This window comes from Pleurodeles waltl, chromosome 3_1, assembly GCF_031143425.1.
Source record: "Pleurodeles waltl isolate 20211129_DDA chromosome 3_1, aPleWal1.hap1.20221129, whole genome shotgun sequence".
Taxonomy (NCBI): domain Eukaryota; kingdom Metazoa; phylum Chordata; class Amphibia; order Caudata; family Salamandridae; genus Pleurodeles; species Pleurodeles waltl.
In genome coordinates this window covers 1,249,267,289-1,249,289,451 of record NC_090440.1, presented here as the reverse complement: position 1 = coordinate 1,249,289,451, position 22,163 = coordinate 1,249,267,289, and positions in this window count along the sequence as shown.

Genomic DNA, 22,163 nt, shown 5'->3' with positions numbered 1-22,163 from the left:
GAAAGGAAATTTGTGGCTCCTCTCTGATTCCAGAACTTTCAGTCACCAAAATGTGAGGAAAATTTGTTTTTTTAGCCAAATTTTGAGGTTTGCAAAGGATTCTGGGAAACAGAACCTGGTCAGAGCCCGACAAGTCACCCCATCTTGGATTCCCCTAGGTCTCTAGTTTTCAAAAATGCACAAGTTTGGTAGGTTTCCCTAGGTGCCGGCTGAGCTAGAGGCCAAAATCTACAAGTAGGCACTTTGCAAAAAACACCTCTGTTTTCTTTAAAAAAATGTGATGTGTGCACTTTGCTTTTTGGGACATTTCCTGTCGCGGGCGCTAGGCCTACCCACACAAGTGAGGTATCATTTTTATCGGGAGACTTGAGGGAACGCTGGGTGGAAGGTAATTTGTGGCTCCTCTCTGATTCCAGAACTTTCTGTCACCAAAATGTTAGGAAAACGTGTTTTTTTAGCCAAATTGTGAGGTTTGCAAAGGATTCTGGGTAACAAAACCTAGTCAGAGCCCCACAAGTCACCCCATATTGGATTTCCCTAGGTCTCTTGTTTTAAAAAATGCATAGGTTTGGTAGGTTTCCCTACCTGACGGCTCAGCTAGAGGCCAAAATCTACAGGGAGGCACTTTGCAAAAAACACCTCTGTTTTCTTTAAAAAAATGTGATGTGTCCACGTTGCGTTTTGGGGCATTTTCTCTCGTGGTCGCTAGGCCTACCCATACAAGTGAGGTATCATTTTTATAGGGAGACTTAGGGGAACGCTGGGTGGAAGGAAATTTGTGGCTCCTCTCTGATTCCAGAACTTTCTGTCACCAAAATGTGAGGAAAATGTGTTTTTTTAGCCAAATTTTGAGGTTTGCAAAGGATTCTGGGAAACAGAACCTGGTCAGAGCCCGACAAGTCACCCCATCTTGGATTCTCCTAGGTCTCTAGTTTTCAAAAATGCACAAGTTTGGTATGTTTCCCTAGGTGCCGGCTGAGCTAGAGGCAAAAATCTACACGTAGGCACTTTGCAAAAAGCACCTCTGGTTTCTTTTAAAAAATGTGATGTGTGCACGTTGCGTTTTGGGGCATTTCCTGTCGCGGGCGCTAGGCCTACCCACACAAGTGAGGTATCATTTTTATCGGGAGACATGGGGGAACGCTTGGTGGAAGGGAATTTGTGGCTCCTCTCTGATTCCAGAACTTTATGTCACCAAAATGTAAGGAAAATGTGTTTTTTTAGCCAAATTTTGAGGTTTGCAAAGGATTCTGGGTAACAGAACCTGGTCAGAGCTCCACAAGTCACCCCATCTTGGATTCCCCTAGGTCTCTAGTTTTCAAAAATGCACAGGTTTGGTAGGTTTCCCTATGTTCCGGCTGAGCTAGAGGCCAAAATCTACAAGTAGGCACTTTGCAAAAAACACCTCTGTTTTCTTTAAAAAAATGTGATGTGTGCACGTTGCGTTTTGGGGCATTTCCTGTCGCAGGCGCTAGGCCTACCCACACAAGTGAGGTATAATTTTTATCGGGACACTTGGGGGAACGCTGGGTGAAAGGAAATTTGTGGCTCCTCTCTGATTCCAGAACTCTCTGTGACCAAAATGTGAGGAAAATGAGTTTTTTTAGCCACATTTTGAGGTTTGCAAAGGATTCTGGGAAACAGAACCTGGTCAGAGCTCCACAAGTCACCCCATCTTGGATTCCCCTAGATCTCTAGTTTTCAAAAATGCACAAGTTTGGTAGATTTCCCTAGGTGCCGGCTGAGCTAGAGGCCAAAATCTACAGGTAGGCACTTTGCAAAAAACACCTCTGTTTTCTTTAAATAAAAGTGATGTGTGCACGTTGCGTTTTGGGGCATTTCCTGTCGCGGGCGCTAGGCCTACCCACACAAGTGAGGTATCATTTTTATCGGGAGACATGGGGGAACGCTTGGTGGAAGGGAATCTGTGGCTCATCTCTGATTCCAGAACTTTCTGTCACCAAAATGTAAGGAAAATGTGTTTTTTTTGCCAAATTTTGAGGTTTGCAAAGGATTCTGGGTAACAGAACCTGGTCAGAGCTCCACAAGTCACCCCATCTTGGATTCCCCTAGGTCTCTAGTTTTCAAAAATGCACAGGTTTGGTAGGTTTCCCTATGTTCCGGCTGAGCTAGAGGCCAAAATCTACAAGTAAGCACTTTGCAAAAAACACCTCTGTTTTCTTTAAAAAAATGTGATGTGTGCACGTTGCGTTTTGGGGCATTTCCTGTCGCGGGTGCTAGGCCTACCCACACAAGTGAGGTATAATTTTCATCGGGACACTTGGGGGAACGCTGGGTGAAAGGAAATTTGTGGCTCCTCTCTGATTCCAGAACTTTCTGTCACCAAAATGTGAGGAAAATGTGTTTTTTTAGCAAAATTTTGAGGTTTGCAAAGGATTCTGGGAAACAGAACCTGGTCAGAGCTCCACAAGTCACCCCATCTTGGATTCCCCTAGGTCTCTAGTTTTCAAAAATGCACAAGTTTGGTAGATTTCCCTAGGTGCCGGCTGAGCTAGAAGCCAAAATCTACAGGTAGGCACTTTGCAAAAAACACCTCTGTTTTCTTTAAAAAAAAGTGATGTGTGCACGTTGCGTTTTGGGGCATTTCCTGTTGCGGGCGCTAAGCCTACCCAAACAAGTGAGGTATCATTTTTATCGGGAGACATGGGGGAACGCTTGGTGGAAGGGAATTTGTGGCTCATCTCTGATTCCAGAACTTTCTGTCACCAAAATGTGAGGAGAATGTGTTTTTTTAGCCACATTTTGAGGTTTGCAAAGGATTCTGGGAAACAGAACCTGGTCAGAGCTCCACAAGTCACCCCATCTTGGATTCCCCTAGGTCTCTAGTTTTCAAAAATGCACAAGTTTGGTAGATTTCCCTAGGTGCCGGCTGAGCTAGAGGCCAAAATCTACAGGTAGGCACTTTGCAAAAAACACCTCTGTTTTCTTTAAAAAAAAGTGATGTGTGCACGTTGCGCTTTGGGGCATTTCCTGTCGCGGGCGCTAGGCCTACCCACACAAGTGAGGTATCATTTTTATCGGGAGACATGGGGGAACGCTTGGTGGAAGGGAATTTGTGGCTCATCTCTGATTCCAGAACTTTCTGTCACCAAAATATGAGGAAAATGTGTTTTTTTAGCCAAATTTTGAGGTTTGCAAAGGATTCTGGGTAACAGAACCTGGTCAGAGCTCCACAAGTCACCCCATCTTGGATTCCAATACGTCTCTAGTTTTAAAAAATGCACAGGTTTGGTAGGTTTCCCTAGGTTCCGGCTGAGCTAGAGGCCTAAATTTACAGGTAGGCATTTTGCAAAATACACCTCTGTTTTCTTTAAAAAAATGTAATGTGTGCACGTTGCGTTTTGGGGCTTTTCCTGTCGCGGGCGCTAGGCCTACCCACACAAGTGAGGTATAATTTTTATCGGGGGACTTGAGGGAACGCTGGGTGGAAGGGAATTTGTGCCTCCTCTCTGATTCCAGAACTTTCTGTCACCAAAATGTTAGGAAAATGTGTTTTTTTAGCCAAATTTTGAGGTTTGCAAAGGATTCTGGGAAACAAAACCTGGTCAGAGCCCCACAAGTCACCCCATCTTGGATTCCCCTAGGTCTCTAGTTTTCAAAAATGCACAGGTTTGGTAGGTTTCCCTAGGTGCAAGATGAGCTAGAGGCCAAAATCTACAGGTAGGCACTTTTCAAAAAACACCTCTGTTTTCTTTTTAAAAATGTGATGTGTGCATGCTGCGTTTTGGGGCATTTCCTGTCGTGGGAGCTAGGCCTACCCACACAAGTGAGGTATCTTTTTTATTGGGAGACATGGGGGAACGCTGGGTGGAAGGGAATTTGTGGCTCCTCTCTGATTCCAGAACTTTCTGTCACCAAAATGTTAGGAAAACGTGTTTTTTTAGCCAAATTTTGAGGTTTGCAAAGGATTCTGGGTAACAAAACCTAGTCAGAGCCCCACAAGTCACCCCATATTGGATTCCCCTAGGTCTCTTGTTTTAAAAAATGCATAGGTTTGGTAGGTTTCCCTACGTGCCGTCTGAGCTAGAGGCCAAAATCTACAGGTAGGCACTTTGCAAAAAGCACCTCTGTTTTCTTTTAAAAAATGTGATGTGTCCACGTTGCGTTTTGGGGCATTTCCTGTCGTGTGCGCTAGGCCTACCCACACAAGTGAGGTATCATTATTATCGGGAGACATGGGGGAACACTTGGTGGAAGGGAATTTGTGGCTCCTCTCTGATTCCAGAACTTTCTGTCACCAAAATGTAAGGAAAATGTGTTTTTTTAGCCAAATTTTGAGGTTTGCAAAGGATTCTGGGTAACAGAACCTGGTCAGAGCTCCACAAGTCACCCCATCTTGGATTCCCCTAGGTCTCTAGTTTTCAAAAATGCACAGGTTTGGTAGGTTTCCCTATGTTCCGGCTGAGCTAGAGGCCAAAATCTACAGGTAGGCACTTTGCAAAAACACCTCTGTTTTCTTTAAAAAAATGTGATGTGTCCACGTTGTGTTTTGGGGCGTTTCCTGTCGCGGGCGCTAGGCCTACCCACACAAGTGAGGTATCATTTTTATCGGGAGACATAGGGGAACATAGATTAGCAAAACAAGTGTTATTTCCTCTTGTCTTTCTCTACATTTTTTCCTTCCAAATATAAGACAGTGTGTGAAAAAGACATCTATTTGAGAAATGCCCTGTAATTCACATGCTAGTATGGTCACCCCGGAATTCATAGATGTGCAAATAACCACTGCTCCTCAACACCTTATCTTGTGCCCATTTTGGAAATACAAAGATTTTCTTGATAGCTATTTTTCACTGTTTATATTTCAGCAAAGGAATTGCTGTATACCCGGTATAGAATGAAAACGCACTGCAGGGTGCATCTCATTTATTGGCTCTGGGTACCTAGGGTTCTTGATGAACCTACAATCCCTATATATCCCCACAACCAGAGGAGTCCTGCAGACGTAACAATATATTGCTTTCGAAAATCTGACATTGCAGGAAAAAGTTACAGAGTAAAACATGGAGAGAAATTGCTGTTTTTTTCACCTCAATTTCAATATTTTTATTTTTCAGTTGTTATTTTCTGTAGGAAACGCTTGTAGGATCTACACAAATGACCCCTTGCTGAATTCAGAATTTTGTCTACTTTTCAGAAATGTTTAGGTTTCTGGGATCCAGCATTGGTTTCATGCCCATTTGTGTCACTGACTGGAAGGAGGCTGAAAGCACAAAGAATCGTAAAAATGGGGTATGTCCCAGTAAAATGCCAAATTTGTGTTGAAAAATTGGGTTTTCGTATTCAAGTCTGCCTTTTCCTGAAAACTGGGAATCTGGTGATTTTAGCACCGCAATCCCTTTGTTGATGCCATTTTCAGGGAAAAAAACACAAGCCTTCTTCTGCAGCCACTTTTTCAATTTGTTTTGAAAAAAACGAAATTTTCAGTGTTTTTTTGGCTAATTTCTTGGCCTCCTTCAGGGGACCCCACAAAGTCTGGGTACCTCTAGAATCCCTAGGATGTTGGAAAAATGGACGCAAATTTGGCTTGGCTAGCTTATGTGGACAAAAAGTTATGAGGGCCTAAGCGCAAACTGCCCCAAATAGCCAAAAAAAGGCCTGGCACAGGAGGGGGAAAAGGCCTGGCAGCGAAGGGGTTAATGCACTTCCTAGAGAGATCTAGGTGGAGGTTTGATTAATCATGAAAGATCTTGGAAGGTCAATCTGCATGCTACAAAGTACTACATCGAACCAGTTGAACATATTTTCAAATCTAGAAAGAGAGGGCACAGTCCCCTGTGGTCCTGGATGTTAGAAATGGGATTTCTAGTTGGCTAGGGTATGCACCTCAGCCAGGCAGAACCCACCAATCCAGTCAGAGGGAGTAAGCAACACACCAAAGATAACCTGTGCTCAGCTTTTAGTAGCTAGAACGTTACTTGATCTACCTTGAATGCACCCTGAGAGGCTAAGGCATGAACCATCTTTGCTGCTTTTAGAGATTATGTGGTCTGTTTTCTGCTCTCTACAGGGTCCTCCACAGAGGTCTATCCCATAGCAGGAGGCCACGAGGGATGGATTCATGGCTCCACCGACCCCACTAACCTGTTCTATTCTGCAGGGACCTGGGAGAAGGTCCACAGTATGTTCAATGCAGTGTACGGCAGGAAGAATTGTGAAGGTGCTCCCCACAGGGAGATCATGGTAAGCTCCATGGTGGGGAGAGCCTGGGGTTTCTTTTTGTAGCAGCCTTCTTCTGTCAGACTTTGTGCGATGGCCGGTGCGGCACAAGTGGAGACGGCCCATGTGCTCTATACCCGAGTGCAAGTTCGCCTGTCAGAGATGTGGGTGCTTTAGGCAGGCGGTGCGGGGGTACAAGCCTGATGTTCACTGCAACCGCTGGCTGCCTCCTTGGTCTCTTTGTTGCTCACTGTGGGCTGGGCTGACTCTGGTGGTCTCTCCCAATGATGCTGCTTCCTTTGGGGTGAAGTATGGCCTCCCCTGTATTTTTGGACAAGTGACGTCACCCAACCCTCTCTGCAACAACGAGATGAAAATCCTCTTAGTACACTCAAGGAAATTAGAGCGTTCATGCACCTATGAGCAAGCCAGGGGAACCAGCACCAGTGTGTAGAAGGCAAGCGGGAGAAAACGGCGCTCTTTACTTGCTAGGGAACCAAAAGAAAAGCACTCTTCATGCACTACAAGTATACACATACATTGCAGCCAATTGCAGCACTCAATTTGCACAATACGTATGCTCAGGCACTGCAGGCAAACAAGATGCTCCCCATTGCGCTGGTTATTGTAAGTGACCAACAAGCAGGAAATCAGACCTCCCTCTGAGCTGGCTCCTTAGGAGGCAGTCAAAGGGAGGGGGCAGAACAGGGTAGCATGGTTACCCCCATTTGTGGCCTCTTTGTCAGTGTGTTTTTACTGTCTCACTGTGATCTTCCTAGGACCACAGTGCTCATAGGTTGTGGCCTATATGTGTTGTCAGTATGCTTGACTGTGTCACTGGAGTTCAGATAACCAGAACTCCAGTGCTTATGCTCTCTCTGTTTAACAAATTTGTCACTATAGATTAGTGACTTCATATACCAATTCTAAGTGGCACACTGGTCCCCCCTTATTAGTCCCTAGTATATAGTACCTAAGTACCCAGGGTACCGGAGTTCCAGGAGATCCTTATGGGCTGCAGCATTTCTTTTGCCGCCTATAAGGAGCTCATACAAACACTCCTTCAGGACTGCCACTGCAGCCTGAGTGAAATAGTACACACACTATTTCACAGCCATTTTTCACTGCACCAGGTAACTTACAAGTCACCTATATGTCTAACCTTCAGTTACTGAAGGCTAGGTGCAAAGTTATTGTGTGTGAGGGCACCCTTGCATTAACAAAGTTGCCCCCACATTGTCCAGGCCCAAATTCCCAGACTTCGTGAGTGTGAGGGCACCATTATAAGCGTTCACTACATATATGTCAATACATATATGTAGCTCCACAATGGTAACTCCAAATATGGCCATGTGAGGTGTCCAAGATTGTGAAATTGAACTCCCACTCCAAATCTGATATTGGACGGTCAATTCAGTGCACCCTGGGGGCTCCACCATGGACCCCCAGTACTGCCAAACCAGCTCTCTGAAGTTTGCACTGCAGCCCCAGCTGCTGCCACCTCATATACAGGTTTCTGCCCTCCTGGGGATTGAGCATCTCAATCCCAGGAAGGCAGAAAAATGCATTTCCTTTAGGAGAAGTGTGTTACACCCTCTCCCATTGGAAATAAGTGTTACAGGCATGGGAGGGGTATCTTCCCAGAGCCTCTGGAAATGACTTGAAGGGCACAAACGGTACCCTCCTTGTATAATCAAGTCTACACAGGTTCTGGGACCCCCAGTCCCTGCTCTGGCATGAAACTGAACAAAGGAAAGGGGAGTGACCACTCCCCTGTCCATTACCATTCCAGGGGTGGTGCCCAGAGCTCCTCCAGAGGGTCCCTGGCATTAGCCATCTTGGATTCCAAGGTGAGGGGACCCTCTGGGAGCATCTGAGTGGCCAGTGCCAGCAGGTGATGTGCATACCTGGGAAGGTAGCCAATCCCCCTCTCAGGGCTATTTAGGGTCTCTCCTCTGGGTGTTTCCTCAGATTCGGTTTGCAAGATCTCACCAGAACTCCTCTGCATCCTCTGCTTCAGCTTTTGACTTTCGGATCAACCACAGACTGCTCCAGGAACCACTGTAACTGCAACAAAGTATCCAGGAAGACTCCTGTGACCTGCAACTTCAGCTCCAGCCAGCAATTGTAACGGTTTCCAAGGTGTGCATGCTCTGAGGACTGCCTGTCTCCACTCTGCACCAGAAGAACTGAAGGAATCTTCCGTAGAGTGACAGAGTCACTTCCTTGCTTCAGCAGGCACCTTTCTGCCACGAAAACCGGTACTCTGGGATTCCTCTCCTGTTGACGAGCGTCATCCCTGGAACAAAGGTGGTAGACGGAAGTGACCCTGACTATGCAAAGGTCCAGCTGTCCCAATTTGGTGGAGGTAAGAGCTTGCCTTCCCGTGCAGTGACAGTATCCCTGTGCACTGCATCTTCTGTAGCTCCTTCAGCTTCTGTGCACTTCTTCCAAATATTCTTCATGCACAGCATAGCCTGGTCCCCAGCACTCCATCCTGTGGGGCACAGCTCTCTGAGTTGTTCTCCGGCAGCGTGGGATCCTCCTGTGTAGTGTTGCGGTGACCGCTCTTTGCAACACCTTTGTCCCCATGTCCTGGGACTCCAGTGGGTGCTGCCTGGTCTTCTGATGGCTCTCTGAAGTGATGAGAGCCCCCTCTGTCTCCGCAGTCTGAGTTGAGACCCCCAGGTCCCTCCTGGATCCAGGCAGCTCCTCTTTGATGCAAAACGCGTACTTGTGTGAACCAAGGCTTGTTGGCAGAATCTAGTGACGCAAATAGCCTGCATCTACCAACTCGACGTGGTACATCTCTTGCACCAAGTAGGAACCCGCAGCTACCTTCTTTGGTGCATTTCTGTACTTTTCTTCCAACCAGAGAAACCACTTTTACACCTTCTTCCAGGTGGACAGGGGCTCTGGTTCTTCTTGGACTCATCTTTGACTTCTGGACTTGGTCTCCTCTCTCCACAGGTCTTCATGTCCAGGAATACATCGTTGGTTGCTTGCAGTCGTGCGTGGTTCTAGCATAATTGTTCATCATGGCTTGTAGTGTTTTCTGAGGAAATTTGCTGTTCTTTACTCCTGCTTTCCTGGGCTCTGGGGTGGGGTACTTAACTTACCTTTGTTTTTTTCCTACACTCCCAGCACCCCTCTACAAACTACACTTGCTGAGGAGGAAATTCAACATTTGTATTCCACTACCTTAGCATTTGGTTTGTGTTGCCCCTAGGCCTATTGCAATGTTTTGTATTTTCTACTGTTTGCACTATTCTATGACTGTTTACTTACCTGATTGGGGTTACTAATGTATATATTGTGTATAATACTTACCTCCAGAAGGAGTATTGCTTCTAAGATATTTTTGGCCTTGTGTCACTAAAATAAAGAACCTTTATTTTTGGTAATACTGAGTATTGTCTTTTATTGTGTATAACTACTGTGTGATTATAGTGATATTGCAAGAGCTTTGCATGTCTCATAGTTCAGCCTTGGATGCTCTGCTACAGCTACACCTACCTAAATTTCACTAATAAGGGATAACTGGTCCTGGTACAAGGTGTAAGTACCTTAGGTACCTACTACAAACCAGGCCAGCCTCCTACAGACAGGCCAACGCACTCAAGCAAGAGTTTGGACTGGCGGGTCCTTCAGGCAGTACTTGGAGTGCCAATGCAGTCAGAGTCAGGGGCAGCAGGCCCACACAACAGAGCATCAGCAAAGTGCTCACCCTCTTACAGTCCAGCACAAAGCAGCTGTAGGTCAACACAGCAAGGCAGTGGAGAGTGGAAGTCCCTCCTGGCAGCACAGAGGTCCACCTTCCTGACAGGATGTCCTTGACCCAAAGTACTCTAACATCATGGGGTCAGAGCCCCTGTACTTATACTCCAAAATGCCTTTGTTTAGGGGGTGGCTTTAAAGTAATCTTTTCAAGTGAAACACAACCACCCTTCAACCCAGCCCTGTCTTCTGACATTGGTAGGAGGTAATCAGCCCATTATGTGAGAGCAGGACACAGCCTATTGACATGTAAGGTGTGAACGACTCTCCCTCTTCCAGCCCAGGATGACTATCAGTATGCAGATGCCTCTTCTGTCACACCCAGCACCTCCTGTGTTACGGCTGTCTGGAAAGAGGAGCTGTCACTCTGCCCTAAACATGGAGTGGAGTCAGGCTGCAAAGCACTAATATTAGAAGCACAGAGATATGCCCTATTTCTAAAAATGGCATTTCTAAAACAGTAATGAAAAATCAAACTACAACAGCAAGCAGGATTTCTCATTACCATCCCAAACATGCCCATGTTACTCCTTACAGATCAGAAATAACCACTTAGACATATATAAGGGCATTCCTAATGCTAACTTATGAGAGGAGTAGCCCACAAAAATTAAATGGGCTGTTTGTCACTACTAGAACATGTAACACAGGTAAGTTAAATATGCCAAACAGGTGTAACCAAATTAATCCAGGTTTTGGGTGATAGAGCACATGAATAGCATTGGTATAGTGCCCAGAGTCCTAAAGCCAACAAAAAGAGGGTCAGAAAAATAAGAGGACAAAGGCTAAAAGTTTGGGGATGATCCTGCAGAAAGGGCCATCTCCAATACTGAGCATGAGAGTAGTGTTGGGAAAGTGGGATCACAAGATATGAAAGGAGTTTGATAAGATTAAGGAATAAAGAAGGTGAAAGAGAATGCAATAATTTCATCAAAAGCAGCATTGATGCACCAATAGCTGTGTGTGTGTAGTAGAGCCAGGATTCATTAATGTTTATATCTATTTGATTGAAAAGGGTCATGGTAAACTTCACTGCTGTATTTCTTTACTATTACCACATGCATTTTTAAAGCAACATGATTGTGTTCTTTAAGGGCCGATCAGATTACAAAGGACAGAATATAATGATGTGTTGGCAGCGTATTTGTGGAACAACCGCCAACTATAGCAATCGTGCCTTTTGGCATTAACCTAAAGCAGGACAACCTGGAAGAATGAACATGTATATTGACTGTTCTGCAGCATCTCCTCTTCTCCTTATCATTATAAGAGCTAAAAACCTAAGAAGGTATGTAATCACAACATAATTAGGTTCTTTTATCCTGCTTTGCCACTCCACTGCACCAACCCCTGCACAAAAAGGAGAGCTTAATAGATGTATTTCATAGGAACCGTTTGTATTTCTGTTGTTCTCCACTTTCCATTATAGAAAATGTATTGCAGATGTTTCCTTTGAGTAGCTGACAATATAACTAAAGGAAAAGTGTGCTTGGAGCAGAAAAAATGTGAAGCTGTTTTAAAATGTCTATTAACATGTGGTACGGAAAAAAGGGTTGCCTTAAACAACTTTTCATAGAATCAATAGAGGGTGTGCCTATATAAGTGATGATGATCTTATAGTGACACTAAGGCACTGTTATTGGGAGTGAAACCAAATAATGATTTTTTTCAGGCAGTGTGGCACAACTCCCTCTAAAGAAAGGTGCTTGATTATTTAGAAAAATTAGGAAATATCAGCAAAAGTGTTTAATAAAGTGGGCAAGCTGGCATTAAAAAAACTACTTTTTTTCCACTGCATGTGACCCTGCCACTCAAAAAAAGTTCTACTTAGGTAACTCTGAGACTTGTAGTTTTGTGAATATTTATGCAGTTGAGTTGAGGGGCCATGCAAACCTTCCAGAAAATCAATAACAAACTTGAAGAGATTAGTTAGCAGCTGTAAACGTTGTAAAATTAACTGAATGGTAACTAGAAAGAGTGAATCTATTTTCCATTTGTAAGTTCTCACGTTTCATGTTCAAAATCTGTAAAAGACAATGAAATTTCAGAATGCAACATTTTCAATTCCTCTCTAATTATGTTTATATTTCTGCAGCAACATCAATTTTAACCTGATAATATTGTTTTTGTTTAATCTGCTGTATCTCTAGTTAGTAAGCTGCAAATGTCCATAGCCACCTATGCCCGCAAGTTGATGACGACAATTCTGGAGATGACATTTTAATTATACCCTTGCAGTGATTACATTATGGTGGTCATTCTGACCTCGGCGGTAAAAGGCGCCTACCGCCGGTCAGAAATCCTCCATAATCCCGCCGCGGTCGCGGAAACCCGCCACGGTCATTCTGACCCGCAGCAGCCAAACCTCCGAAAATCCGACAGCCACAACAGACCGCCAGACCAGCGGTCGGCGGAAAAGTGGAGGTGACAAAACCTCCACCGTCACGCCAACAGAAATACGCCCATGCCATTACGACCCACGAATCCACGCGGCGGTCTTTCCAACGCGGTATTCCATTGGCGGGACACACCGCCGCGGTCAGAATACACACAAACAAACAAAACTCAGCCACATTGGCCGATTTGAATTCCACACACCTGATACACATACACACACCACTCCCACACACACAATACAATATAAAACACACACCCACATCACCCACAAACCCCTACGACCAAAAATTCCGAAAGAAGGCCAGAGCGAGACACCACCATCCACAAACTAGCAGCCACAGCCACTCAACACCATCACCCACACAATATCCACACACAAAACAACACACACCACCACACTCAACACACTTAACTACACATACTCCACCCCACACATCATACACACCACCCCATGGCACCCCAAAGACACCCCCGCTTCTCAGACGAAGAACTCAGGGTCATGGTGGAGGAAATCGTTCGGGTAGAGCCCCAGCTGTTCGGCACACAGATCCAATACACCAGCATTGCCCGGAGGACGGAGCTATGGCAGAGGATTGTCGACAGGGTCAACGCTGTGGGACAGCACCCCAGAAATCGGGAAGACATCAGGAAGCGATGGAACGACCTACGGGGGAAGGTGCGTTCCATGGTATCCAGGCACAACATCGCCGTGCAGAAGACTGGCGGAGGACCCCCACCTCAACCCCCACAATTTACAACATGGGAGGAGGAAGTCTTGAACATCCTGCATCCTGACGGCCTCGCAGGAGTCGGCGGAGGAATGGATACTGGTAAGTTGAAGCTTCACTACTGCTTCCCCCCCACCTGCATGCCAAATCATACCCCAACCCTCACCCCCATCCTCGAACCCCACCCTCACCCCCACCCCCATCCTCACCCCCACCCTCACCCCCACCACCATCCTCACCCCCACCACCATCCTCACCCCCACCCCCAGCACACCTATTCCCTGCCAATGTCTCACCATCACAACCCACACATCCCAAAACCTAGGCCTGCATGCGTCCACTAAGCATGGACACCCATCACCAAAGCATGCCCAATGCATATACACATCCCCCCCACAAGCCACCCTCACCAAAGCCCCCACACACGAATGCCAGCACTTGGGGACACGGGAACCCACAGATACACCCATATGCCACACATTGAAACTATAACCATACCTCTATACCCCTGCAGGACCCGACCGTCAACACACCGCCGCGGAGGGCCCAGAATTCTCCACACCCCCCACCCAAGAGGCCGTCAGCGATGACAGCAGCTCTGTCGACCTGGACACCGATGACCAGCCCGGACCATCGGGGACCTCTGGACAGTCGGTTCCCCTCACACAGGCACAGGCCACTACAGACCCAAACCCCTCTGGGAACACCAGCACAGCTCCCACCCAGCGGGCCCATGCCTCTGTCTCCAGGGCGCGTCAATCTGCGGTGTGTCTACCACTACAGGGCACCCAGGATAACCCACCACCCCAACAACAACAGGGACCTGGGGGCAGTGGTAGTGGGCACACCGGCCAGGGGGCAGAGGCCCAGGGAAACAGGGCAACTCGGAGGGCAGCTGTGCGACAGGGGGGGGACGGGCCCACGGAACCCACTCTCCACGAGGCCCTCACCACCATCATGGGAGCATACAACCGCTCCCAGGAGACGATGGCGACGGTACTGGCCCGGTTCCAGGAGATCCAGGTACTGCAGGAGGAACACTATCGGGGGTACAGGGAGGACATCAGAGCCCTCACCTCCACCCTGGTTACCATGGTCGGGCTGCTGCAGGACCTCATCAACACCAGGACGGACACTCAACAACAACAAAGGGCCCCTGCCACTAGCCTGGACCAAGAACAGCCAACCACCTCCGCCGGCGCTAGTGGACAGGAGGCCCCCGCACAACAGCAGCCCACCAGACCCCCACCTCCTGCAGGAGAAGAACGACCCCGCAAGAGGGCCCTGAGATCTCGCAAGAAGACAGAGTAGGATGTCAAGACCCCCGCCAGCAAAGGATACCACCTGATGTCATCCCACTGTCCCACATTGTCACCCTGTCCATTCTTGAACTGCCCATGCTCCATCTCTCCACAGGCCTCTGGACAATGCACCTGTGTGACTGTTACTCTGGACTCTGCCATGGACATTCCTTCACCATAGCCCCCACCCACTTGAAACCACCCATCCCATTTTGAGCACTTAAATAAACACCTATTTTGCACAAAACTATCTGGAGTCTGGCTGTGATTTCAAAATATTGTAATTGACATGACAGTGCAAATATGTCCTTGTACATAGTGAAGTCAACAAACAGCTGCCACAAAGCTGTAGTCCATGGGGAAACGAAGCACAGGACTCGTAGTGGGGACCCCAGATCTGAAATAGGGAGGGAAAAGCCACAACTCAGTCATCATACACTGGGGCAAATAGACAGGCAGCAGAGATGCAGGAGAGTAGTTCAGATTTACTAAATTATCTTTGAATTGTTACCTGTGTCCTATTGGAAGTACTGTTCAATGATTCTGTCCCTGTTGTCTGTTTCAGCCCCGTCGTCTTCCTCCTCGTCACTCTCCACAGGTTCCACCGCTGCCACAACACCACCGTCTCGACCATCCTCCTGCAGGAAAGGCACCTGGCGGCGCAAAGCCAGGCTGTGAAGCATGCAGCAGGCCACGATGATGTGACACACCTTCTTAGGTGAGTACATTAGGGATCCACCTGTCATATGCAGGCACCTAAACCTGGCCTTTAGGAGGCCAAAGGTGCGTTCGATCACCCTCCTAGTACGCCCATGGACCTCATTGTACCGTTCCTCTGCCCTGGTCCGGGAATTCCTTACTGGGGTCAGTAGCCACGACAGGTTGGGGTACCCAGAGTCCCCCAATAGCCATACACGGTGTCTCTCCAGCTGTTCCATCACGTAAGGGATGCTGCTATTCCTCAGGATGTAGGCGTCATGCACTGACCCTGGGAATTTGGCATTTACATGCGAGATGTACTGGTCAGCCAAACACACCACCTGGATGTTCATGGAATGGTAACTTTTTCTGTTCCTGTACACCTGCTCCCTGTCTCTTGGGGGAACCAAAGCCACATGGGTCCCATCAATGGCACCAATGACGTTGGGAATATGTCCAAGGGCATAGAAATCACCCTTCACTGCAGCCAATTCGCCCACCTCAGGGAAAATGATGTAGCTCCTCACGTATTTCATCAGGGCAGACAACACTCTGGATAACACCTTCGAAAACATGGACTGAGACATCCCAGAAGCAATTCCCACTGTTGTCTGAAATGACCCACTTGCCAAGAAATGGAGTACTGACAGGACCTGCACCAGAGGGGGAATCCCTGTGGGTTGGCGGATGGGGGACATCAGGTCGGGCTCCAGCTGGGCACACAGTTCATGTATAGTGACACGGTTAAGACGGTAGGTCAGGATAATGTGGCGTTCTTCCATTGTCGACAGGTCCACCAGCGGTCGGTACACGGGAGGATTCATCCGTCTCCTCGCCAAACCCAGCGGACGGTGCCTAGGAAGGACAACATGGAGCACACAGTCAAGCAACCCACAGGTACGTACTCACAGCTAGCACAGTAAACGATTCTCTATGCAGTGAATGGCGTGTCTGAGTGGCTATGCAAGGCCTAGGCCTGTGTGACGCAGTTGAAATTGAGCCATGTGGACCCTCGAAATGGCGGCTGCCTGACCTGTGAAGTGTGACAATGGGATGTGAGGTCAATGCGCTGGCGTGGCACACCGCGGCGGTCAGCGGTCGAAGACCGCGGCGCGAAGCCGCATTGGTTAACATTGAAGCCTATGGGTTTCAGGAGCCAATGGCGAAGGGCGCCGGCGGTGGCGGCACGCACCGCCGCGGACGTGACCGCCATTTTCTATCTACTTATCCACTTGCGACTTGAACTTTCACAGGAGAGGACCTATACTGCAAGTGTTGCTGTGACCTCGGTCTGGAAGGGACAATGGCTGCTGCGCCTGGGGAAAGGGCCCCTGCCTTCACTGGAGAGGAGTTGGAGAAACTTGTGGATGGGGTCCTCCCCCAGTATGCGCTACTCTACGGTCCTCCAGACCAACAAGTGAGTTTAATTCAATATGGATTTGGGGCCACTGGCTGGCTTGGGGGCCTGGCGGGGGGCCTGGCGGGGATGGGGGGCATGTTGGGCCTGGCGGGGGGCATGGCGGGGGGCCTGGCGGGGATGGGGGGCATGTTGGGCCTGGCGGGGGGCCTGGCGGGGATGGGGGGCATGTTGGGCCTGGCGGGGGCATGGCGGGGATGGGGGGGCATGTTGGGCCTGGCGGGGGGCCTGGCGGGGGGCCTGGCGGGGATTGGGGGCATGTTGGGCCTGGCGGGGGCATGGCGGGGATGGGGGGGCATGTTGGGCCTGGCGGGGGGCATGGCGGGGATGGGGGGGCATGTTGGGCCTGGCGGGGGGCATGGCGGGGGGCCTGGCGGGGATGGGGGGCACGTTGGGCCTGGCGGGGGGCATGGCGGGGGGCCTGGCGGGGATGGGGGGCATGTTGGGCCTGGCGGGGGGCCTGGCGGGGATGGGGGGCATGTTGGGCCTGGCGGGGGGCATGGCGGGGATGGGGGGGCATGTTGGGCCTGGCGGGGGGCCTGGCGGGGGGCCTGGCAGGGATGGGGGGCATGTTGGGCCTGGCAGGGGGCATGGCAGGGATGGGGGGGCATGTTGGGCCTGGCGGGGGGCATGGCGGGGGGCCTGGCGGGGATGGGGGGCATGTTGGGCCTGGCGGGGGGCATGGCGGGGGGCCTGGCGGGGATGGGGGGCATGTTGGGCCTGGCGGGGGGCATGGCGGGGGGCCTGGCGGGGATGGGGGGCGTTGGGCCACTGGCAACGAAAATGCAGACAAACTTGAACGTGGTATTTCTCCCTCCCTGTACGTGTCACATAGGTCCGCGCCCATGAGAAGATCGGGATTTGGCGTGCCATCCCCAAGGAAGTCCGGACCCTGGGGGTCCACCATCGACGGGGCACCCACTGCCGCAAGAGGTGGGAGGACATCCGCCGCGGGACCAAGAAGACCGCTGAGTCTCTGCTGGGGATGGCCTCCCAACGTAGGCGGGGTGCCTGCTGTCAACTGACCCCCCTGATGTTCCGGATCCTGGCGGTGGCCTACCCTGATTTGGATGGGCGCGTGAGGGCAGCACAGCAGACACAAGGGGGTGAGTCCAAGCATTATCTACTCTGTTGTCGCGCAGTGGAGGTGTCTGGGTGGGGGAGGAGGGCTGTGGGTCCCCCTAGGCCAGGGCGATATCTGTAGGCTGGGCACCCCGTAAGCCCCTGTGTCCCCAGCCACCACCCTCAGTAGTGTGTCAGTACAGCCATCCCTGGGCCGTGTCATCCATGGGTGCAGTTGTCAGCTCTAGGCGTGTAGGGCATGTTCCACGGAATGCGTAGCGGACCCCAAGTGCGCAACTTAGTGCAGGGGGCATCTGTGTCTGTCATGTCCGCTAACTGTACCGGAGATCCATGTACTCAATATCCCTTTATTTCTCTCTCCCCCCCCCTTTTTGTTTGTCTTTCTGTGCTTGTGTGCATCAGCATCATCAGGCGGAGGAGAAGTGGCATCGGGGCAGGAGGGAGCTGCATCTCACATGGCCCAGGAGGGCCATGCCACAGAGTCTGACTGGACCAGTGAGACGGAGGGCGAGGGGAGCTCCACAACGGGGACGACTGGACCCTGCAGCGACACGGACACGTCCTCGGAAGGGAGCTCCCTTGCGGGGGTGGCACCATCCGCGCCCCCCGCCATTACAGGTACAGCCGCCACCCAGCACACCATCTCCGCCCTCCCAGCAGCCCCTCAGCGTTCGCCCCGTGCCCGCTCTGCCAGGAAGCCGGGCATCTCCTTCGCCCCAGGCACCTCAGGCCCTGCCCCTGTTACCCCCGCTGCCCTCAGTGAGGAGGTCATTGACCTCCTCCGAACGCTCATTGTTGGGCAGACTACCCTTTTGAATGCCATCCAGGGGGTGGAGAGGGAGGTTCATCGCAGCAATGCGTACCTGGAGGGCATTCATTCGGGTCAGGCTGCTCATCAGCGATCGTTCCAGGCTCTGGCCTCAGCACTGACGGCAGCCATTGTCCCTGTCTCCTGCCTCCCTCTACTAACTCCCTCCTCCCAGTCTCCTGTTCCTCTGCCTGTCCCACCCACACCATCAGACCAGCCTGCACACACCTCAACACCCAAGAGAAGCTCATCCAAACATAAGCACCACACATCACGCAGACATTCACACACGCAACATTCCGATGCAGACATGCCAACAGTCACTACCACCTCTGTGACCCCCACCTCCTCGTCTCCCTCCTCCCTCCCTGTGACGTCTACACTCACACCTCCATTCACCTCACCATCAGCCAGTGTTTCCATCACCAGCACACCCTCCAGTCCAGTCCGCACACGTGCAGTCACCTCCCCCACTGCCATTTACACGTCCCCTGTGTCCTCTCCCACTGTGTCTGTCACCCCCTCTTCCACACCACAGAAACGCAGCCACCCACCCACCCAACAGCCATCCACCTCACGACAGCCTATCCCTCCTGCACCTGCACCCAAAGACAGCAAACGTGACTCACTTACAACCACATCCTCTCCCTCCACTCCCATTCCCACTGTACCTACCACTCTCCATTGTCCCAAGAAACTCTTCCTCGCCACTGCTAACTTCTTTCCTGACCCTGAGCCCCCCCCTCCTTCTCGTCGGGGTAAGAAGAGCACCTCAGCCACCACCAGCCCTGCAGCCCCCTTGACAAGGGTGCAGGGGTATTGGAGCCCACCAGCCCGCATGTCTGGATCTTCGCCCAGCAGCAAGGGGACAGCCAGCCCACCCCCTGGGAAGAGGAGCAGAAGGCGGAAGGGGCGCCGCAGGAGCCCGGCTTCTACATCCCCCCCGGACACCACCCAGACACAGTCACCAGCCACAGCTCCAAAGGGAGGAAAGGGCCACAGACTCCCGACTAAGGAGGGCAAGGGCAGCAAGTCGGAGAGGTCAGGCTGCAGGCCTGCTGCCCAGGAGGAGCCCACCACCCCCATAGCCGCTGGCCAGGGAGGACCCAGCCCAGCTGGCCAGGAGGGCCCCACCACCCACAGCCCAGGTGGGCATTGAAGGAGCACCATCCCCGCTGCCCAGGAGGGCACCACCAGGCAATGAGCAGTTGGCCATAGACCGGCCGCCGTATCAAGCACCGCTGAACTGGGCCCCGCCGTCTCAAGAACCGCTGAACTGGGCCCCGCCGTCTCAAGCACCGCTGAACTGGGCCCCGCCGTCTCAAGCACCGCTGAACTGGGCCCCGCCATCTCCAGCACAGCTCCGCTGGGGACCGCCGTCTCAAGAACCGCTGAACTGGGCCCCGCCGTCTCCAGCACCGCTCCGCTGGGGACCGCCGTCTCAAGAACCGCTGAACTGGGCCCCGCCGTCTCCAGCACCGCTGAACTGGGCCCCGCCGTCTCAAGCACCGCTGAACTGTGCCCCGCCGTCTCAAGCACCGCTGAACTGGGCCCCGCCGTCTCCAGCACAGCTCCGCTGGGGACCGCCGTCTCAAGAACCGCTGAACTGGGCCCCGCCGTCTCCAGCACCGCTGAACTGGGCCCCGCCGTCTCAAGCACCGCTGAACTGGGCCCGCCGTCTCAAGCACCGCTGAACTGGGCCCCGCCGTCTCAAGCACCGCTGAACTGGGCCCCGCCGTCTCCAGCACAGCTCCGCTGGGGACCGCCGTCTCAAGCACCGCTGAACTGGGCCCCGCCGTCTCAAGAACCGCTGAGCTGGGCCCCGCCGTCTCAAGCACCGCTGAACTGGGCCCCGCCGTCTCAAGCACCGCTGAACTGGGCCCCGCCGTCTCCAGCACAGCTCCGCTGGGGACCGCCGTCTCAAGCACCGCTGAACTGGGCCCCGCCGTCTCAAGAACCGCTGAACTGGGCCCCGCCGTCTCAAGCACCGCTGAACTGGGCCCCGCCGTCTCCAGCACAGCTCCGCTGGGGACCGCCGTCTCAAGAACCGCTGAACTGGGCCCTTCAAGGCAAGACCCGCTGAACTGGGCCCTTCAAGGCAAGAAGCGCTGAACTGGGCCCTTCAAGGCAAGAACCGCTGGCCCTTTGGCAGACGTGGCAGGGCAGGATCTGTCTCGGGCAGGGCTGCAGGATGTCCTCTGGCCAACATGCCTCCTCCAGTGGCAGTGGAGTCTGTTATGGACTGTTTGGACTGTGGCTTTGCTCTCCCCAGGATGGCCCAGTGGGCAGGCCACCCACTGTATGGACTGTATGGACTGTGGCTTTGCTCTCCCCAGGATGGCCCAGTGGGCAGGCCACCCACTGTATGGACTGTATGGACTGTGGCTTTGCTCTCCCCAGGATGGCCCAGTGGGCAGGCCACCCACTGTATGGACTGTATGGACTGTGGCTTTGCTCTCCCCAGGATGGGCCAGTGGTCATAGAGTCCCCTCGTGGATCTGGCGTCGTGTACTCAAGTGGCTGAGGTGCCCCCCCTTCCCTTCCCCCTGAGGTGCCTGTCCTATTTTCTTTCTGATGCCCCTGCAGTGTTCTCTCCGTGGAGTTCTTGTCGTGGGACTGGGCCTTGCCCCTTTGCACAGGAACCCTGTGGTCCACGGACAGTGGTTGGACTACATTTAGTAGCTGTATATATTTTGTACTTAGTTTATTTATTTATTGGGATTACTGGTGTCCATATTTCAATATATCTGCCCGTTTATGATCTCTTCTTTTGGTCTTTGCATTATTTCGGAGGGGGGGGGGTTGTGGGTTGTGACAGTGATCTGTGGGAATGCATTGATGTGTGTGTTGTAGTGGGTGTGGGTGGGTGGGTGTGTGCCGGTACTCTTTTCCCTCCCCTGTGTCGTAGGTGCAGTACTCACCGATGTCTTCCGCGCCGCCGGGCGTGCTCCTGGTACAGGAGCAGGTATAGGAGTGCGGGGATGACCTGCAACTCGGGTTCCATACTGCCGGAATCTCGCGTGGAGTGCGTAGAGGTGAGCGTTTTCCCGTTCGTAGTCTGTTTCCGCCGTGTTTTTATCGGCGGTGCTCCCGCCCCGGAAAAGGTGGCGGATTGGGTCGTGATAGGGTGGGCGGTACATTGTCTGCCGCCTGGCTGTTGGCGGGGACCGCCACGCTGTTTGTTTGTTCCGCCGTGGCGGGCGGAGTGTTAATGCGGCGGGCTGTGTTGGCGGTTCCCGCCAGGGTCAGAATTGCATATTTTGGACCGCCGGCGTGTTGGCGGCTTGGCCGCCGCATTATCACCGACCGCCAGGGTCAGAATGAGGGCCTATATGTGCTGTCACAAGGTCAAAAGTCATGCTGCACAATCGATTCCCCAGGGAAAATTTTGAATGTGGCCCCTCTAAGACCCTAGACCAATAATCAAGGAAAGAAACAAGATGATATTGAGTCTTGAGCAACAGCTGCATAGTACCCATGGATTCGTAGGGATTTGAAAATAATAGAAACTGACCTGAATCTTTTTCAGAGAAAATAGTGATTAAATTATTTAACTACTTGTGGATGTCGAAGGAAATAGAAGGGAAAGGGAAAAAGGGAAATCACTAGGTGACTAAGGGCCTGATTTACAGTTTAGCACATGGGTTACTCTGTCACAAACATGATGGACATCCCATTCACTGTATTACGCTTCCCATAGGATATATTGGGATTATGATACAGTGGACAGGATATCCATCACTCTTGTGATGTAGAAATCCCATCCACCAAAC